At 39.5% G+C, this 22,094-nt stretch overlaps 1 protein-coding gene across 5 annotated transcripts in view; it reads right to left on the bottom strand.

Moving 5' to 3' along the window:
- PLD5 (phospholipase D family member 5) overlaps nt 1–22,094 on the bottom strand; it is a 409,798-nt gene that overhangs the window by 92,361 nt on the left and 295,343 nt on the right. The gene's annotated exons all lie outside the window — the stretch shown is intronic.

Raw genomic sequence — 22,094 nt, 5'->3', positions numbered from 1 at the left:
CAAGGAGATATCACCTCACACCTGTCAGAATGGCTAAAATAAAAACTACAGGAAATATAAAGCATTGGTAACAATTTGGAGAAAAAGGAACACTTGTGCATTGTGGAAATGTAAACTGGTGCAGCTACTGTGGAAAACAGTATAGAGGTTCCTCAAAAAGTTAAAAATAGAATTATCCCGTGATCCAGAAATTGCACTAATGAGTATTTACCCAAATATATAAATGCTAATTCAAAGGGGTACATGCACCTCTATGTTTATAGCAGCATTATTTACAATAGCCAAGATATGGAAGCAGCTCAAGTGTCCTCCAATAGATGAATGGATAAAGAAGCTATGGTATACATAGGAATATTATTAGCCATAAAAGAATGAAATCTTGCCATCTGCAACAACATGGATGGAACTAACGGGTATTATGCTAAGTGAAATAAGTCAGTCAGAGAAAGACAAATACCATATGATTTCACTCATATTTGGACTTTAAGAAACAAAACAAACACGCAAAGGTAAAGAATAAGAAGAGACAAACCAAGAAACAGATTCTTAATGCTAGAGAACAAACTGCTGGTTACCAGTGGGGAGGTGGGTGAGGGATGGGGGGAATAGGGGATAGGAATTAGAGAGTATACTTATCGTGATAAAAAAATAAAATTATAAAAAAGTAGAGACTGATTAAGTTAAAAATAGAGAAAAGAGAAATAAATCCCAAGATCTGGTGCTTTTTTTTTTTTTTTTTTTTTTTAGATCTGGTGCTTTAAAAACAGAAAAGGCAAATAAAACTCTATCTAATGAAGCAAGGGAAAAGGAGAGAAATCTTAAATACACAAAATGAAAGAAACATAAGGAAAAATAGTCACAGATACAGAAGAAATGAAAACACTAAAGTTTTTTCTAAAAAATAAAATATGGAATCTCTGGGTGGCTCAGCGGCTTAGCACCTGCCTTCGGCCCAGGGCGTGATCCTGGAGGCCTGGGATCGAGTTCCGCATCAGGCTCCCTGCATGCAGCCTGCTTCTCCCTCTGCCCGTGTCTCTGCCTCTCTGCCCCTCTCTCTCTCTCTTTCTCTCTCTCTCTCTCTCTGTGTCTCTATGAATAAATAAATAAAATATTTTAAAAAATAAAAAATAAAATAAAAATAAATACAAATTGGGACGTCTGGGTGGCTCAGCAGTTAAGCATCTGCCTTCGGCTCAGGGCATGATCCTGGAGGCCTGGGATCGAGTCCTGCATCAGGCTCCCTGCATGGAGCCTGCTTCTCCCTCTGCCTATGTCTCTGTCTCCATCTGGGTCTCTCATGAATAAATAAATAAAATCTTTAAAAAATAAAAATTAAGAAAGCAAGACCTAGAGTGATTGCATCCCTAACTCACCAGTCACTAGTGAGTTCAACATGAAAGAACAGGTATGTATTAGAAAAGCAGAAAATTGTAAGCAACTGAAATGGCCACTATGATATTAGTTAAAAAATTATAATATAACCATACATGTGAGTAAATTATGGAGTCTTTCATGGTATTGTAGATCTGTACTTACTGATATCAGAAAAATGTTCATTTCATGGTTAAAGTGCAAACCATGTTACAAAATACATACAAGAGTCTGATTGCTTTTATTGTAAGAATAAGTAACAATGGCAATGCACAAAAGCTTATGGTTTCTATTTCTTATCAGTATTTTTACCAATATTTTTAATTTGGTGCATTAATATTTGCCATATTTTCAGTAAGAGAACATTTGTTGTGATGAGCACTGGGTGTTCCATGTAAGTGAGGAATCACTAATTTCTACTCCTGAAATGAGTATTAAACTATACGTGAACTTGCTAGCATTTAAAAATCTGAAAAAAACAAACAAACAAAACAAATAAATAAAAGAAAGGCATATTTCAGATGCCTTCCTTAAGGTTTTCCAGAGGTCTTGATGCAGGTATATGAAAAAAGATGGTCATGAATACTGCAGACAGAGCTCATGCACACACCATCAGAACAGGAGGTTCTTAGGAGGATTTCACTCTCTGGTTTTCCCGTCCTCTCACCCTCCCTTCCTTTTTTGTCTCTGCCCATTTTAGTGGTCAAGATCTCCTCCAGAAGTAACATACATCAAGAAGGGATTATAACTTTCTAGAAAGGGCTATTAGAAATCTATTTGGAGACCTTGATAATGTCTCAATCAAGATAAAAAACATAGAAGTGCAACCACATGGAGAGTCAGTGGCCCCAGCGAAGGGGAAGGAGAAATTTCTCCTCTGGTTTATGCCTTCGGTCCTTTCAAGCTGGACAGAGAGGACAATATACACAGTTGCTCACCCATGGCACTGTAATATTTTCCATGTTTCAAGGAAATAAATATGTGGCATAATTAAAAAATATATATAATGAATTTGGTCAAGATGACGGCAACATTTATTCAATTAACAGTGGGGGCTGGAAGTTAAATTCTCCTCTGAATCGTACACAATATTAAGTTTCCAAAGATAGACATCACTGAATGAAAGAACAGGGAACCCTGAAAGCAGGGATCTTTGTTTTTTATTCAATAGGAAAAAGCATTTCTCTTTTGGAATAAACTGGAAGCTTTTTGCTGAGCATTGTCACTGCTAAGAGTGTTTTTCATTGTTTTGCTCCATCAGTCATTTTCCTTAGGCAGGGCACTCACTTATCAGTTGAAGGAAAATTGTCTAGCCCCGAATTCCCAGGACTTCAGTGTGAGTTTATTTCTCTGGCTTTATTTTTCTCAAACCAGTAGACAACTCTAAAGTATTAAAAAAACAGCTGAGGGATGAGACCCAGCAATTAATTACATGGACAATTACTGTGTGTTCATCTGAATATTTCTAATATTTAGTTCCACCTTCTCTTTTGGGATCAAAGTTGCAATATCAAAGAGCTACACAGAGCTTTGCACAGGTTCACTTAAAATAATAAGGCTTACAATATAAGTTTCTGTTAAATTAGAAAAAATAACCAGCTTACGTCATTCATGACTCATAAAGCATATGCATTATTTTTCGGTTAGAAATATTTGGGAAGCAGATGGTAGCATGACAACAAAATTACCCTCCAACCTGGCAAGATGAAGAAGGGACCTCAGGGTCATCCACTTATGTCCTAAGCACAAAAGAACAAATTGAATAAGTGAAAAAAAATTGTGTTAGCAATAATCAATATCATCCTTTCCCAAAATAGCTGGCAGAGACCCTGGAGCTTTCTGACCCAGGCCATCCTAATTCTTCTATTCACGGTTGTTCATCAAATGTGTGTTGGTTCTAGATGCCACAGACATCTTAGGGATGCACAAAGAATTAAGGAATCCATGGAAATATAAGCAAAGTAAAGGAGAAAGGGAAGTATTTTCCTCCCTCATCAAGAGGGCAGATTATTTTTACTTTCTTTGGGGGTGTGTGTGTATGTGTGTGTGTGTTTTATATTTATTTATTTATGTATTTATTTATGTATTTATGTATGTATGTATTTATTTATTTATTTATTTATTTATTTATTTATTGACAGGAAAAGAGAGAGTACACAGGAGCAGGTGTGGGGGTCAGCAGAGGAGACAGTGTGAGGGGGAGAGACTCTCAAGCAGACTCCAGGGCCAGCGCAGAGCCAGACACGATCCTGAGATCATGATGAGATGGAATCAAGAGTTGGAGACTTGAGTGAGTCACCTAGTTGCCCTGTTTTTTTTTGTTTTTGTTTTGTTTTGTTTTGTTTTGTTTTTATAAAGATTTTATTTGTTTATTTGAGAGAGTGAGCAAGAGAGAAAGAGAGAACATGAGCAAGGGAAGAGGGAGAAGCAGACTCCCTGGTGAGCAGGGAGCCTGATCTGATGCAGGGCTGAATCCCAGGATCCTGGGATCATGACCTGAGCAGAAAACAGATGCTTAACCCACTGAGTCATTCAGGAGCCCCTGTTTTGTTTTTAAATAACAGCTTTTTTTTGAGATATAGTTCACATACCATAAAATTTACTCTTTTAAATTGTATACAATTCAGTAGTTTTTAGTGCACTGAGCATTGTACAACCATTGCCACCACCTATCTGTGAAATGTTCCAGTGTCCCCAAAGGAAACCGCATCCGGTCAGCAGTCACACTCCACGCCCACGGCCTCCGGCCCCCAGCCACTGACAATCTGCTCTGCCTCCGTTTATTTTCCTAATCTGAACAGTCTGCATAAATGCGATTACATAATGTGATTTTTTTTCCTGGCTTCTTTCACTTAGAATAATGTTTTCAAGTTTCATCCAAATTGTAGCATATTATCAGTATATTTCACCTTTTTAATGGCTGAATAATGCTCTTTTGTATAGAAATACCACACATTTTGTCCTATTCATCAGATAAGGGATATTTGGGTTATTTCTATTTTCTTCCATTAAGAATAATACTGTTGTTGACATTTACATAAAGTGTTTTTGTAGACATATGTTTGCAATTAAGTTGAAGTCTATCTGTGAGTTAAATTGCTGGGTCATTTGTTAAACATTTTTAGGAATTCCCAAACTGTTTTCCAAAGTGTTTAAATCATTTGATAGTCCCTCCACCAACATATGAAATTTCCAATTTCTCCATGTTTTTGCCAACATTTGTCATTGTCTTTTTGTTTTTAGTCATCCTGGTAAGTGTGCAGCATATCTCAGTGTATTTTTGATTTGTGTTTCCCTAAAAATTAACGATGCTGAGTACCTTTGCCTGTGCTTACTGGCCATTTGTCCATCTTTGAAAAATCTCTATTCAGATTCTTTTCCATTTGCCAACTGCATTGTCTTTTACTGTTCAATTGTAAGTATTCTTTATATATTCTGGATATATGTCCCTTATCAGACATATGATTTATAAGTATTTTCTCTTATTCTGTGGGTTTTCTTTTGATTTCCCTGATGGTCTCTGTGGATTTTCTAAATTGAATTAAAATTCAAACAAACAAGCAAAACAACAATTAAAAAGGATGGAAATAGGGTATGAGGATGCTTGACCAGCATGTCAGAAAAATAAGGAAATTTTTTCATAAATTTGAATGTGGACAGTTACATCACTTAATAAGTACTTAGTAAGTGAGACCTTCTGTCTTTTATTCCCCAAGGCATTTTTCCTTTCTTTTTTGTGCCTATATACTTGGCCTGGATTGGCTGAATTTGCAAAGGGAGGAGGAGAAAAAAGTGAAAGAAGATGAGAGAGGAGAAAGAAGAAGGAAGTAGAAGAGAAGGTGAGCAAAGAGCAGATGGAAAGAAGCAGAAGGAGGAAGGAAGGTCAGCAAGGGATCACTCTCTTCATCTGAGAAAAGAACTAATATCTTCTAATTTGGGGAGACCCCCTAAAGAGAATTGTAATTACATAAATTATGACATAATTAATTATATATATGTATTTTATATTTTTATATATTTCATATGTCTATATATTTTTAAAGAAATATAAATTCCAGCAGGTGTAAATCTCCAGCTGTCTATAGGTAATTTCATCACTCAGATTTCCTTGGTGTTGACAAAGGTTGAGGCTTTTCAGGGAGCCAATTTAGAAAAACATATCTATGCAGGGGAAAAGTAATTGTCTGTGAAAGGTATTATCATTATTATATTTTAAAGAGATACTTGGGTAAAGGAGATTAAAAAAAAAAAAAAAGAAACCCTCAATACCCAGCCACTGGTCATGCATCTGAAAACAGAAAAAAATAACTGCTTGCACTTACATGCCATTATGGAAAGTATAGAAAAATCATCTGTTCTTAGAGATCAAATTTTGCTCAACCCCACTAATGTCAAAAACCAAAGTGAATGTGGAGGAAGTAGCGTTAAGACTAATTTGGTATGTGAAAAATGTCTGTGCTTTATGCAAGTGAAACTGTATGTATCCCTGGAAAGTTCTGTCAATTTTTTCCAGTGCGTTGCCAAATGGTTTTGAAATTAAAAAGTGCTCTCCAGCAGCATTTCTGAGGCATGTCTACTTTCCAGATTCACTGATGTCTTGCAAACACTAAGCCCTGTCAATGATAGTAGCCCAGGATATTTCATTTGTAAATATAATCTGGGGCAAAAGAAAGACAGCAGGAGCAAAGAAAGGGAGTTTTGGATACGGCCTTCTGAAGAATCCAAATTCAAATTCATATATCTGCTTTATGTGTGAAAACAAATCACACACTGGACATGCTAATGTCTATTTGATAGATATGATGCATGTATGGCGGGTATGGACAGAATGGGATCTCACCGCTACATTTTTTTTTTTTTAACTATCTTGAACGTTTTATTTTCAAGTATAAAGGCTTTGTTGTCAAAGGGGGCCAGGGTCACAGGCAGTGGGAAGCATCCAGAAAGCCCAGGTGGACGTGTGGGCCAGCTGGCTCCCAGGTGCCACAGCCAGTCGGGGGGTGCCCTGTCTGTGCCCAGGACCTGCTGCTGGATGCCGAGAGGCCGAGGTAGCTGTGAGAGGAGCTGGATGTGGGGTGGAGGGTTCACTTTCAAAACCTTCACTCCATGACTTTTGGGAAGCCCTGCCTTTGTGATGTCATTCAAGTGTAATTCCTTCTGCAACTTATTACGCAACTTCTATACTTGGTTTAGACATGATGAATTTGCAAGGATTTATATACTGACTAGTAGATCTTTGAAGGCACTTTCTTTTATGGGTATTGTGCTGCTCTAACTAACATGCTAATTCTGTTTCTATCCTTCTACAGACCGAATGTCTGACTGTTTCCTCCCCTGCCACTCTCAGCCTACCCTTTAACAGAAAATTCATCATCCTGCAAAGGGCTTTCCCAGTGAGAATATCTTTCCACCCTACTCTTTCCAGTCCTGTCTTTACTTACACTCTTTCCCCACAAGCAAAATGTTCATTTTTGAGAGGGAGCAAGAATAGAAGTTGGTACTTGAAACAAGAAAATTGAGTGATGACAGTCTGAACCGAGTTTATCACATGCTGCAATATTTCTAGGACAAGCTGCCTTTCACAATCTTGAGGTTTCAATGCCCCTTTGCAAGAGGGCATCTTCTCCAGGACACATTGTAACTTTTATTAATGGAAAAATTAATCTAAGCCATTGTACTTCCTTAGTCTGATACATAGCTTGTCTGGGGCTCTAAGGAAACAGATGCCTGCCAGCAACCAGTTGGAAGTGAAATAGAAACTCTGCAAAAAAGTTCCTTTCAAATCTTTACCACAGTAAACACTTGGGAACCAACTTTAGATACTTACCTGAGTGACAGGTATAATTAAGGAAAGGTGAAAGCTAATGCTATTCTAGAACACACTCACCTCCACCTCCATATGCCCATGCACAAGGGCACACATTCCCACACACAGGCCCTGGTGGGGCACTGAATACCACCAGGCTCTTTGGCTCAGACGCAGCATTCCATTCTCAAATTCCCCACAAATCCCAAGACCTATTAAAAGTGGGGGGTAGGTCAGGAGACACACTGATTTTATTCAGCAAGTGATTTTCCACCTCTTCAGTTACCAAAGGTTTCTTGCAATCCTTCCTATTTTCTTTTCCAGTGGAGAGAGAAAATTTTTAGTAAGGTTTCTTCAAATAATTAAATTTTACTTGAAATTATTCACTAAATAGGTGTTGGCTGATAACAGTTACTCAGGAAGAAAGCCAACTTGGGGAAAATGGAAGAATTCACCCTTCTTTACAGTCCACAGGCTCATGATCTATTTTACAGGCTATTATGGCCAGTGTTATGATGTGTTTGCATGTCTTGAGTTGTGAGTTGTACACAAAACCCTGTACTGATAAAAGAGAAGAATCAAAGACTAGAACATATTTTGGCTTCACAAATTAGAGTGGATTTAAGGTCACCCTTATTGTAAAGTCACTGTCATTCACTTGCTTTCTGGTAGCCTTTGTGGCATAGGATGCAAGCTGGCTACAGCAGGATCTGGTGACAGCAGTGACAGTAATAGCAGTGCTCACGGTGATAAGAGTAACAACTAACAGTTATGCAATCTTTAATAATTGCCTAAATTCTAAGTATTATCTCATTAAACCCACAACAATACTATGAGGTAGATAGCTGTTTTAATCCCCATTTTACAGATCAGGAAACTGAAGCCAGGAGAGGTGCAGGGACTTACCCCAAATCACATATCTAGTAAATATGTCCATGGGCATGTATTTCTTATATGAAAGCAACCCGAAGTTTATCATTGCAGGGATAATAATTAGACATCCATTTGTCCAAAGATTTAGGTAGGCAACTTGCTCATGCTTTTTCTTCTTTTCTTTTCTTTTTTCTTTCTTTTCTTTTCTTTCTTTTCTTTCTTTCTTTCTTTCGATGATCTGCCATTTGCTTTTGAAATACTTCAATAATGGTTTACTCAATCAGAGGTAAAGTTCACATCAGTGTAGGTCGGGAAATGTCTGCTTGAAGAGAAGGTGGCTCTTCACCAGGTTGAGTGAGAGAATAAACACTTTGGAAAAGCATTTTCCAAATGCATATGCTAGGGTGTAACCCCAAATCTATGGGAACAGAGTCTCCAGCACTTATAAAAACAATCAAGTATACAACAAAAAACAAGTGATAATGATACAATCCTTAATTAAGGACAGTTGATCTTTTTTTTTTTTAATTTTAAAATTTTATTTTATTTTTTTTAATTTATTTTTTATTGGTGTTCAATTTACTAACATACAGAATAACCCCCAGTGCCCGTCACCCATTCACTCCCACCCCCCGCCCTCCTCCCCTTCTACCACCCCTAGTTTGTTTCCCAGAGTTAGCAGTCTTTACGTTCTGTCTCCCTTTCTGATATTTCCCACACATTTCTTCTCCCTTCCCTTATATTCCCTTTCACTATTATTTATATTCCCCAAATGAATGAGAACATATAATGTTAGGACAGTTGATCTTTTAATAACCTTATAGACATCTGTTTATCTATTTTATTGTCATAGATAATGGAATAGTAGCTTTTAGAGTAAACCTTTGGTTGAACACAAGGAATATATTAATTGGGCCAATAAATGAAAGATACGTGTTTTTAATACCAGAGTAATAGAAACATGTTACTGATGAAAATGAATTTCAAAACTTTTGTTTTTGACTTAATGAATATTTTCTGTTGAGAATATAGATTGGTAACTATGAACCTATCAAAGATGATGGGCAAAGAATCACTTTGAAGTTGTAACAACTCCAAGGTTGTCCGGACAGAGAGGAGATGGCAAAGATGGTTGGTTCAAATTGTTTTGGGGATGAAAGCTTTTCTCACATACAAATTTATATGAGAAGTAGAATATATACAATATTTCCTTAATTGGGACACCTAGGTGGCTCAGCAGCTGAGCGTCTGCCTTTGGCTCAGGGTGTGATCCCGGGATCCAGGATCGAGTTCTGAATCAGGGGTCCCTGTGGGGAACCTACTTCTCCCTCTGCCTGTGTCTCTGCCTCTCTCTCTGTGTCTCATGAATCAATAAATAAATCTTAAAAAAAAACCCCAATACTTCCTTAATAAATTTAAACAACCAAATTTAAGAGTATAAATGGACTGGAACTACAGTATATTTTTGCACTATTTATGAGGTAGGAGGATTTTAAAGGTTTTTAGGAACACATATTATAAAGCCAAAGAAACGTGAGGAGGAAAGCAGTTCTAATGAATTTAGGCCCACCATGTAGGTAATAATTTAATACCCATCCAGATGTCTAAGAGTGCTTTAGCTCCATCACAAACAATATAGATTAATAGTGGATTAATATATGAAGGCTCCCTTTCTTGTCCAACCATTAGTAGCTCCAAAAACAAAGGAAACAATTCCAACCAAGTGGTTTTAAATGAGAGCAGATCAGCCTAACTGCTTTCCTCCTTTGGAATAGGAACTCTTGAGAATCTCATAATTATCTACAAAATCTCTGAACAAATATTCTCTTTCAAGAACAGGCTAGGACCCCTGCTGCTGGGCTCAAAAATCTAGTTGCTAATCGAGGCCTCGAAACAGAGGACTCCAATGGAAGACCAACAATTGGATTTCCATTAATCCCTTATCACTATTATTACGTCAAGTAGTGCTTAGGCATAAGGTTATCACAAGACCTTCCATGGGGTCTACAGACCAGTCCAGAAGACAAGACAGGAGATACTGGTGCAAGTGAAGATTCAGGCTCTGATACCAGGGACCCAAGCAGATCCTAACAACCTAGCCCTTCACCACTGAGCTTATGCTCAGTTCTTGAAATAGGTGTTAATCACTGTGGGCATCTAGAGAAAATGGATTGAGGACAAATGTATCCCTGAGTTCTCCTTGGTTCTCACCAATGATTTGAACCAGCCTTCTAGATTAAAGCCTGTTCAGCTTCTAGAATCAGCCTTTATCCAGTCAGTATCCATGTACTGAAATGCCACTGTGATTGTCCACATCACAGACTGACAAATATACTCACTGTGAACCCCCAACTGTTTTGTATTTGTGTAAATATTACTGATGTCCTAGCCTTGCCCAAGTTCCAACTCATGGTGTCCAGCCCAAGTCAGAATAGAATCCAGCCTCTTCCTGTTCATCTCAACTCCGTAAATTCTAGCGCAATGCTGCTGAACATCGTGGATGGGAATAAACAGTTCACTTGCTATTTCTCTCATCCGTGATGTCTGTCACTCTGTCCTGGAGAAAAATGAACCTGGAAAATTTTTTTCATGAACCCATTCTAGGGCCATATTTTTTCTTTCTAGATACTTTCCAATTACTATTCTGGTGCTGAATTTCCCAGACTATTTTCAAACAGATTTTCAAGTAAGACGAGATGTCATTTCAGTGATTCTCTGTGCTTAGAGAGGAGGATGTTCACATATGCTGCCAGCTATGAATGCATTAATTAACACTCAGACCACAATGTAATTTCCACAGAATTACAAGCTGCTGTCATGCTGCAGAATCTGTGTTATTGTAGAACAGAACAAAACTAATTGACTTTAGAAAATACGTACTAAATCTGACCCCATCAAGAAGCCACTGATCTCTTCTCTTGTGTAAAAAGGACACAAATATTTTATAATTCAGAAAATGGCTTGCTTTGAACCTTTTACATTCTACTTCAGTGCAAAGACACTTTGCTGTGGGGCTGAACATTTGAGACTAATTGCTAGAGTTCTCTTCGGTACTACAATACATCCAGAAATTACCCAGGAAACATGCAGACAGCTTCTGAGGGAGAGCCAGAAATTCCTGGGACCCTTAAGAAAGTATGTGAATTGCTGTATATAATTGTTGACATAACCATTTCATGTCATTGTAGGAGTACTCACAGTGAGCACTCAGAGGGGGCTGTGTGGGTGTGACAGAGACGCTCAGAGGGAATTCTCTTCTCTTTTGAAGATTTTTTTACAGAGCAGATTTCTTAGATGCCAATCAGCAGAATTTTCCAGACCCTGGGAAAGCATCAGGCATTTCCCTTTACTGTCTGTGAAGATGTAGAACAGCAAATGGGGGTTGAGCCGGAGGAGACAATCCAGCAACAGGGGACATACCATTTGCAGAGAGTTCGAAAACAGGAAGACTCACAAGAAGTCAGTTGGTTCACCTTGTGCCAGCTATTCTAAACCAATTCAGTGACGGTTCCTCAAGAGGTGGAAGGCTTTGGCTATCAGTCCCATTCCAGTTGGTCCTTATACTTCCACACTGCACTACTGTGAGGATACACAATACTGTGTCACTTGTCCTTGGGTCTGTCTGTGCCTGTGCTGCCCCAGACTGTGGTTCTAACTGGAAGCTTGTGTAAGTGGGGAGAACTGTGTGTGTGTGTGTGTAGAGGTAGAACAGGTTACAATTAACCTGTGAGCCACATTCAGTGTTTCAGACATCATCACATGTCCAGTGTTCCATGTAGACTCACTGAAATCTTTTTTTTTTTTAATTTTTATTTATTTATGATAGTCACAGAGAGAGAGAGAGAGAGAGGCAGAGACACAGGCAGAGGGAGAAGCAGGCTCCATGCACCGGGAGCCCGACGTGGGATTCGATCCCGGGTCTCCAGGATCGCGCCCGGGGCCAAAGGCAGGCGCCAAACCGCTGCGCCACCCAGGGATCCCAACTCACTGAAATCTTAAGTGCTGGTACTTTGAGTTGAAATTATTTAAAATTAACAGAGTTGCCAAGTCAGGGAGGCAGGTGGTATGCACATGGGTTTTGGCATCACACTAACCTGAGTAGTTCTTGGCTATGTCACTGACTACATGCAGGCCCTGGATGGCCAGGGAACTCATCTGTGTGGTATGGATATTCATGACTACTTTGCAAGGAGTTTTTTTTTTTAATTTTTATTTATTTATAATAGTCACAGAGAGAGAAAGAGAGAGAGGCAGAGACATAGGCAGAGGGAGAAGCAGGCTCCATGCACCGGGAGCCTGATGTGGGATTTGATCCCGGGTCTCCAGGATCGTGCCCTGGGCCAAAGGCAGGCGCCAAACCGCTGCGCCACCCAGGGATCCCCTACTTTGCAAGGAGTTGAAAGGGAATCAGAGAAAATATGTGTAAAATATCTCATAAACAGCCTAAAACATGGGAGGTGCTCAGCAAATGATAGCTTTTACTGAATACAAACAAAAGTCTTTGATACTTGTTTTAATACATATATATATATTTCAATATATATTTAATGACATCATATACCTAGTATCCTAGTGGGTTTCTGTCCCCTTTCCTTTGACATCAGTGAAAATGTACATATCTGAGTAATGACAATGGGAAACTACACTGGTTCCTTAACAAGTGGAATTTATTAGAAAAAAATTCTTTCAAAATATAAAACCCATGGGGAAAACCATAATGCTATCTTTGCCAGGGAAAGATGTTCTGGTATACTGGTCCTGAACTTGCATGTATGTCAGAACCATCTGGAGAGCTGGTTAGAACTCAGATTTCTGGTGCTGGAGTTACTGATTCAATAGGTTTGTGTTGGGGCCCAAGAATTCTCAACAAGCACTCCTGATATTGGTATGGATCCAAAGATACATGTTATGAACACTTTTTTTTAAGATTTTTTTTTTTTTATGAGAGAGACATGAGAGAGAGAGAGAGAGAGAAAGAGCAAGCACAGGAGCAGGGGCAAAGGGAGAAGCAGGCTCCCCACAACTCCCCACTAAGCAGGGAGCCTGACACAGGGCTCAATCTCAGGACCCTGAGATCATGACCTGAGCCAAAGATAGATGCTCAATGGACTGAGCCACCCAGATGCCCTTGTGAACCACTGTTCTAGGAGAAAGGGATTCTTAAACTTTAACATGGGCACCAATGACATGGGGCATCTTATTAAGCCTGAGACTCTGATTCTGCAGGCTGGGGATGGGGCATGAGAATTCTGCATTTCTAACAAGCTCCCAAATGATATTGATACTGCTGATCTGCAGACCATGTGTGGAGTTGGCAAGGCTTTGGAGCTTCCTCGTCCAGGACGGTAGCTAAAAAACACCTGTGGCGATCGATGTAGTCTGAATTCAGAAGTGCTTAGAAGGGTGAAATACTAGATTTAGAGGATTTAGTACAAAAGGAAGAAAAATATCTTAGTTTCCCATATTGGTTATATACTGAAATGCTAACATTTTAGATGGATTGTGTTAAATAAAATATTGACTATTTTTACCATTTTAAAGACTTTTTTAATATGTAGAAAAATTAAAATAATGTGTGTGTCCTATTACACTTCTGTTAGGATAGCACTGCTGTAGAGAATGTTAAAATACTCTCTGCCTTCTAAGCCCAATACTAATCTTGAAGCAGCTCCACAGAAGGACTCCAAATTATAGCCTCCTGCTTTAATGCCTCCTTTATGTTGTTTTTTAATTTCATTTCTCTAAAATATTCTTTGATTAACTCAAGGTAAAAAATCTTCAATGGCTCTCCACTGTTTAAAGGATAGACCTTGGGGCACTTGGGTGGCTCAGCTGGTTGTCTAACTCTTGTTTTTTAGCTCAGGTCATGATCTCAGGGTCATGATATCAAGGGTTGTGATCTCAAGGTCGTGAGAGAGCACTCTGATTTAGGGTCTCTGCTCAGTGGGAAGTCTGCTTGAGAATTTTTTCCCTCTGTCCCTCCCTTCATTTGTCCTCTCTTTCCTTTCTCTGTAAAATGAATAAATAAATAAATAAATATATATTTAAAAGATATTCTCAAACTTTTAAATTTAGCATTCCAGGCCATCCATAGTCTATCCAATCTCCTTTTTCAACTTACATACAATTGCTTCCCTAAAGCACAAGGCATAGAAGTATTTGCTGTTTGATTAATGATTTTAATCAGTATCAAAAAAAGTAGATTTCTAAATCAGGGATCCCTGGGTGGCGCAGCGGTTTGGCGCCTGCCTTTGGCCCAGGGCGCGATCCTGGAGACCCGGGATCGAGTCCCACGTCGGGCTCCCGGTGCATGGAGCCTGCTTCTCCCTCTGCCTGTGTCTCTGCCTCTCTCTCTCTCTCTGTGACTATCATAAATAAATAAAAATTAAAAAAAATAAATAAATAAAAATAAGATTTCTAAATCAGCTGTGCCTAACATTGGCCCTTTAGGGTAAATACTTTGATCTCCACTCAGTGGCAAAAGTCAAGATGATAATTTCTACCTTCAAGGATTGGCATGAAAATTTAATGTAATTATATATATATAAAGACCTAGTGGGTTTCCATTCCCCTCCCTGCTTATTAAATGAAGATAAATGCAGGACTAATTTTTATATGTAAGATGCTCTTCTTAAGTGACTGCTGGTCTGCCTTTCCTCTTACCCAACTGTCCCCATAGGTCAGGAAGCCCTGTGGTTCAGGGAACTAGTGAATCCTCTGCCAGCAGCGTGTAACTTGCAGCTGCTCTAACATGCAGATTAAACTCAATAAATTGTGATTTTGACACTGGGAACAGGATATACTAAGACTCCAGAGACACTTACAGAGGTTCCCCAAAGTAATTCTCCAAATCGGTGTGCGTTTTAAGTACTTTGATAAAATTGTTGATGTTTTTAATATGCTGAGATTGTCATATCTATCTATAACCACATCCACACCCACATCTGCAACATCATTGCCAAGACTTGCTCCTACCCCATCTTCCATCCTTTTCACTTGTCTTTTCACTCTATGATAGTCTCTGTCCCTAAGTTCTCAAATATAATCAAGGGCTAGTAGAAAGCCACCAGAGCAGGGAAAGGGTCATGGGGGTTCTATTTTATTTTATTTTAATTTGGATAAGAAAACCAGCAAAAGCAACATTAAATATTAATATGACACCCATTAACTCCATCTGTATTTCAAGTAAAGTATTCATTTTTTAACATAGTTTTTAATTTCCCCTAATGAGGGCAGCTGGTTATAAACTATAGTATGTTTTGCTGTACTATAGTTTAAATATTTTATTAAAACACTAATCCTTATTAAATATTTTAATATCATCAAACAAGTGTCTAGATTAGTTGGACTAGCAGAACTCTAAGACAGAGGTTCCCAAACTTGCTCTGATCACAGCACTCTTGGTGTCTCAATAACTTAGGGTGGCACAGAAGACCTTAAGCCAAAAGAAACACCTAAGAGATTGATTTATTAAGTAATGAGGTCCAAATGACTTTGTATATATGTCCTAACAACTGACTAGCTGTTTTTAAAAAATGTACACAAAAATTAAAAGAGAAAATATTTTTTCACTTCCAAGTAAACAATTGCTTATTAATGGGATGTGTGTACCTGTCTGACACAACCTCTCCACCCTGGGAATCAGATAAGATACTGCCTATTATCCTGTACCACAGCCATCACAGAAACCAAGATTTACAAAGAACACTGAACTTATGAACAATTTTGAGATAATAACTTATGTAGTAACCAGACCAATAGATTTTGCTGTGTTTTCCTGAAATTTAAAATATCTCCAGCACCTCTGGGAATGTGCTGATGTCTCAGGATGCCTCAGTACATGGTTTGTAAACCACTGCTCTGTTATTTTCTAACTCTGAGAAGTTATGACTCAAAGGATTTTAAAACTTGAAGTGAATCTGGGGGGCCTGGGTGGCTTAGTCAGTTAACATCTGCCTTCTGTTCAGGTCATGATCCCAGGGTCTTGGGCTCGAACTCTGCATGGGGCTTTCTGCCCCACCCCATCCCCCACTCATGCTCTCTCTCTCTCTCTCCCAAAAATAAATAAATGAAAGTCTTAAAACAAAACAAAACAAAACAAAAAACCTTGAAGTGAGCTTGAGTAAGACTTAGGTAAGTTCCTCCTTCTACCCTGCTAGGACTCAAAGCCCATTGCACTGTTGGGGAAAAAGCAAGAGTCAGAAAAGAGTGAGACCTAGGTACAGAGGGCAGGAGGCACAGAAGTAGTTGGCTATTTTCACATGGGATCGGACAAATGGATTCCTGATATGAAAGGCAATTGGCAGATGTGATCCAAAAGTCAAAGCCTAGGTGGATTGCAGACTTCCCTATTAAGCCCCCTCCCCCAATTCCCATATTTTCTGTCTCACTTCATGCAGCCAGCTTCTAAGCAAAGTAGGTCCACTGGCTTCCTTAGCACCATGCTGCATGAAGCAATGATGGAAGGCCTGAGTGATGGTGGCTTACTGAGACAGATGGCTGCCTAGGTTCTGTCATTTGGAATCCACGAGGGAACACACACATCCGTCACAGTGTGCTCCTGCAATGAACGAGTCTCTGTCCTAACCGGCTTGTCCACCCCATGTTGCTACCATGATGAATGATGCTTCATTTGCCAAATGCAGTGGAAATCTACCACGGGCCAGAAGCTTCTGAAAAATGAGGAACTCCAGACAGTGAGGGAGAAAGAAGCTGGGTAAAAGCAATTATCAATATATCAGACTGTAAACTAAAGCTGAATGATAGATACATGTATTATTATTTAGGAGAATTATAACCAGGAATATTAATAAAACAAACTGTGAGTACTGCATGTTCTTTTCATAGTTCTGATTTGGGGGTAGGAAAGCAAAAAATAACTGTAGCTATTTTCTTGATGGCCATAAACAAGATTCTGTTTTATTTTCAGAGAAGACAAGAACAATGATAAGACAGCTCCAAGAGGCTCGCCTGGGACATAGAGATATTATAGAAGGGAAACTTTGTCATTCTTATGATCCCCTTAAGGGTCTCTCAAGGCCCCTAATGGCAACTTTCATGGGTGTCTTTACATTTTCCTAAGCTATACTGGCTAGGTCATTGAAACAAAATTAACAGAATACGCCTCTCTGCTTTTTTATTTTTAAAGATGGCATTTTAAATTTAACTTGAGATTCTTCTACTTTTTTTTTTTCCTTGGAAAGAATGGAAAAGCCTCTCAGCTTGGGGTGTTGACAGTATTCCAGGAGACCCCAGACCCCTGTGGCTTCCTGATGAGGATCATGGAGGCAGCATCTGTCAGCACCACTCAGAGTGATTACCCATAAATAGGTGCTTGGTGACAATACCAATTCATTACCCATAATCACAACCCAGAGTGCAGAGGAAGAAATGATAGGGTCAGTTTCTTGGCAGTTATGCTATGATGTATAACCAAAGTATTTTTAATAAAACATGCACTGGTTGGTCATATGCTATGTGCCAGGCACTATTCTATGTTCTGTAAGGAATATATTTATTAAAGGTATAGTCACTGCCCTTCACAAGGGAAAGCCAAGATAAGAAAAACTATGCAAACAGTTAACTCAGAAGGCAAAACACAGGTAGTGTGAGAAAGATACATTTTATGAATTTTCAGAAGAAAACTAGTTATTGAAAAGCTATTGCATCCTTTCGCTATTTTCTCATTTAACTTCATGTAATCTTTGCTAAAGTTCCATAAAATAGCAGAATCACCAATTTACAGATCAGGAAACTAGAGGGTTTCAAAGATTATGCAATTTAGTCATGGACACACAAGGGATTTGAACTCATGGTTTTCCAACTCTATAATCTATCTCTGTTCTGCATACTCCTTGAGGTAAACAAACAAATAAGCATATTATCCATGTATTAAAATGAAGGCTTCAAAGAGATGACATTTGTGATGAAATATGAAGGATAGTTTCTTGTTAAAAAATTTAATTCTCCACTGAAGTCAAAGTAACATGTATACTATTCTAGTATCAAAGGAGAATAAAATCAATGTTTAGATTAATCCTCCAGACATATCTACTATGACAAATACTGGCTGGTTGGTTGACCCAGCAACTAATCACAACCCTTTCTCCCCAGCTGAGGGTGGCCATGTGAAACCATGGGGATGCAAGGAAAGGTAGAGAGCACTGCCTCCCCAAATAAAGATTTGAATTCATGGTAAGAGACCTCTTCTGCCCTCTGCCTTTGTACCACTATCTTTCCCACTATTAGCTTTCCAGAATGCAGATAAGAGAGCTACAGGTTTCAGCCTACTTTTTGACCATGATGCCACAAACATGAGAATAAAGGCTGAGAGAATCAGATCCTTGATGGTATCACTGAGGCACCATGTCAGGCCTGAACTATTTACTAGTGGACTTTTTTACAGTGTGAAACAATCAAGCTGGGATGTGTTTAAGCCAGCATGAGTTTTTATTGTTTTTTGCAGCTTAACACATTCATAACTGATTTATACAGTTAATAAGCCATATATATGCACATATGGTGTGTATATATATATATATATGTATATGTATTTCTGCATACAGAGCTTTGAAACTCACTTTTTTCATTAAATATTTAATGCCTTCATGGTGTTTTATTAAATGCATGGAGCTAATTTATTTTACTGTGTGTTCTATTATTACATTCATGTTTGCTCCCCTTTCTTTCTTTCTTAGCCACTATAAATACATCTTTGTATACATCTCACAGTTTACCTCTCTGAGCAGGTGATGGGTAGAAATGCCCCCAGGCAGCATAAGAGGGGAGAGCATTCCATGTGAAGGGAAGAGTACGTGCAGAGACAAAGAGAGGAGGAACAAGAATCTTGCCCAGGGAATAGTCATATTGTGTGGCTGGTGTGTGGGGCCATGGAAGCTGCAGTTAGAAAGATGGGCGGGAGTGAAAACTTGAGGATACCTTTGACTGTCAGGCTGAGGAGAATCTCTGGGGGTGTTGGAGTACAGGAGGAGTATGATTAATTTAGGAACATGAATCTGTGATAGAGTTCAGGATAAATGTCAATGGGGAGAAGACAGAAGCTGGAAGACGCCAATGTGGGCTGATGAGTCCTGGGACAGACTACTGAGCGCTCGCTCCAGGGTACATGTCAATGGAAAGACGACTATGTTGGTGATCTGCATGGTGAAGGCCTCATCCTCATCACTTAGAAATCAGCTGGCTGCATGCCATGGGAAGAGGGAGAGAAGTTACAGGTAGCTGAAGAGCAACGTGCCATGGAGCAGTGATGGGATTAGGAGTGGGTGCTAGGGTAGGGAAAGGAGAGCATGCGGCCACGTTGTGCTTCAAGTCAGAGATCAGGCTTCATGGTGGTGTGTGCAGAGGGTAGAGATGTGTGCTTGCAGATGAAATCTCAGTCAGGGAGGGGTCTGAAGCGAGAGGTGCTTAGCTGTAAGATAGCATTGCACAAAAATGAGATGAAAGCTGAGGCGGTGGGCATGATGTCCCAGGCGAGTGCAGGGAAACTCTAGGCTATAAAATGGAGGTAGTTCAGGGGTACTGAAGATACAGAAGCCCTTGCAGAAAGGAAGGATGTGATGAGGACCACAGACCACAGAATCTTAAGGAGGTAAAAGAATCCAGAAGGGGGAGTGCCCAAGGTCCCTCCACCCCCTCCAACTTTTGTACTGGATCTAGTCCATGGCTCTTCCATAAGCCAAGCTAAGAAAGTTCTCCAGGCTTTTTGCCAGTCACTGATTCTTCCAGGGGGAATTCTCTGTCCCCCAATACCTTCCTCCCACTATCACCTGTCACAACACCCTTTTTGTTGCACTTAGCATCCATCACCGCATTAATTTTATTTCTTTGCTTACTTGATCTGTAGGCTGACTCTCCCATCAGAGTGTAAGCTCCCTGAAAGCAGGGCTGTTTTTTTTTTTTTCTTGCTGTTTTTATCTCCAGTGTCTGGCATAGTCTAGATGAAATGAGCGAACAAATCGATTAAGGTAATAGAGAGAAATATAGAAATACTTGTTTACTCTTCTTCTGGAAGGTCTCATAAAACATCACACGGTTATGGGAGTGAGAATTCAAGAGGCTCTTTGGTCAGGGTTCTACCTGCTGGTGAGTGAGTTGAAAAAAACCTCAAGGAAGGACAGCCATAGGAGGGCAGCATCCCTATGGAGGTACCCACCTTGTGGACGGCACACAGCTGGGGTCACTACACATCGTCTGCTTCTGGGATTGGGATCAAAGGAAGCACTTGTTTCATTGTTCCTTCACTGTCAACAATGTTTGAAAATTGAGTCATTATTCTCAGGGCTGTTCATTAGGGTGAGGAACACCAGGGTCCTTTTGGAGGAGACACAGGACTTCAGAGCATGACCTCTATGTACCCACTTCCTAGGACTGTATCACTTAGTGTTTCTGGACCTCACTTAGTGTTTCTGGACCTCAGTCCCACATTTTGGATCCTGGAGAGCAGCACAGGCCCCTCACATCACCAGCTGTGGGAGGAACAGGTAAATTAAAGTGTAAGAAAGTGTTTTATAAACTAACTACAGACAACCAACAGGGCTGGTTATCCTTCAAATGTCTTCATTGTCAGGATATTTGCTGTAAAAGCATTTCATCTTCTGAGGAGCTAACAAGCTGTGGAAGTACTTAGAAGACAAAACAAAACAAAACAAATCTCTTGAACATTTAGCCAAAAATAGCTCCTATGCCTATCTGCAGTGAGTTCTGGCCTTAGGGACACAAGGTCACCCTCCTCCAAGGATCTGGCACCCACAGGGTAGAATGAAAGCTCCTCTGCCTGCCTTGTGTTTCCAGACTCCCTGGCAATTTCTGGCCCCAAGGATCAGAATTCTCACACTTTTGTTCCCTGAGGAAATGGGCACTCAGTGCTCACAAGGTTTTTGGTGTATATTGTAAGTGTATATTGTCAGGGCCTATAAGAATGTTTGTTTTATGAGGCCAGCATCACCTTAATTCCAAAACCAGACAAAGACCCAACCAAAAAGGAGAATTATAGACCAATATCCTTGATGAACATGGATGCAAAAATTCTCAACAAGATACTAGCCAATAGGATCCAACAATACATTAAGAAAATTATTCACCATGACCAAGTAGGATTTATTTCCGGGACACAAAGCTGGTTTAACACTCGTAAAACAATCAGTGTGATTCATCATATCAGCAAGAGAAAAACCAAGAAAGATATGATCCTCTCATTAGATGCAGAGAAAGCATTTGACAAAATACAACATCCATTCCTTATCAAAACTCTTCAGAGTGTAGGGATAGAGGGAACATTCCTCAACATCTTAAAAGCCATCTACGAAAAGCCCACAGCAAATATCATTCTCAATGGGGAAGCACTGGGAGCCTTTCCCCTAAGATCAGGAACAAGACAGGGATGTCCACTCTCACCACTGCTGTTCAACATAGTACTAGAAGTCCTAGCCTCAGCAATCAGACAACAAAAAGACATTAAAGGCATTAGAATTGGCAAAGAAGAAGTCAAACTCTCCCTCTTCGCCGATGACACGATACTCTACATAGAAAACCCAAAAGCCTCCACCCCAAGATTGCTAGAAATCATACAGCAATTTGGCAGTGTGGCAGGATACAAAATCAATGCCCAGAAGTCAGTGGCATTTCTATACACTAACAATGAGACTGAAGAAGGAGAAATTAAGGAGTCAATCCCATTTAAAATTACACCCAAAAGCATGGGATACCTAGGAATAAACCTAACCAAAGATGTAAAGGATCTATACCCTACAAACTACAGAGCACTTCTGAAAGAAATTGAGGAAGACACAAAGAGATGGAAAAATATTCCATGCTCATGGATTGGCAGGATTAATATTGTGAAAATGTCAATGTTACCCAGGGCAATTTACATGTTAAATGCAATCCCTATCAAAATACCATGGACTTTCTTCAGAGAGTTAGAACAAATTATTTTAAGATTTGTGTGGAATCAGAAAAGACGCTGAATAGCCGGGGGAATTTTAAAAAAGAAAACCATAGCTGGGGGCATCACAATGCCGGATTT

This window comes from Canis lupus, chromosome 6 (assembly GCF_048164855.1).
Source record: "Canis lupus baileyi chromosome 6, mCanLup2.hap1, whole genome shotgun sequence".
Lineage (NCBI taxonomy): Eukaryota > Metazoa > Chordata > Mammalia > Carnivora > Canidae > Canis > Canis lupus.
Note: the sequence above shows the minus strand (reverse complement) of the source record. Positions and strands in the feature narration are given on the sequence as shown.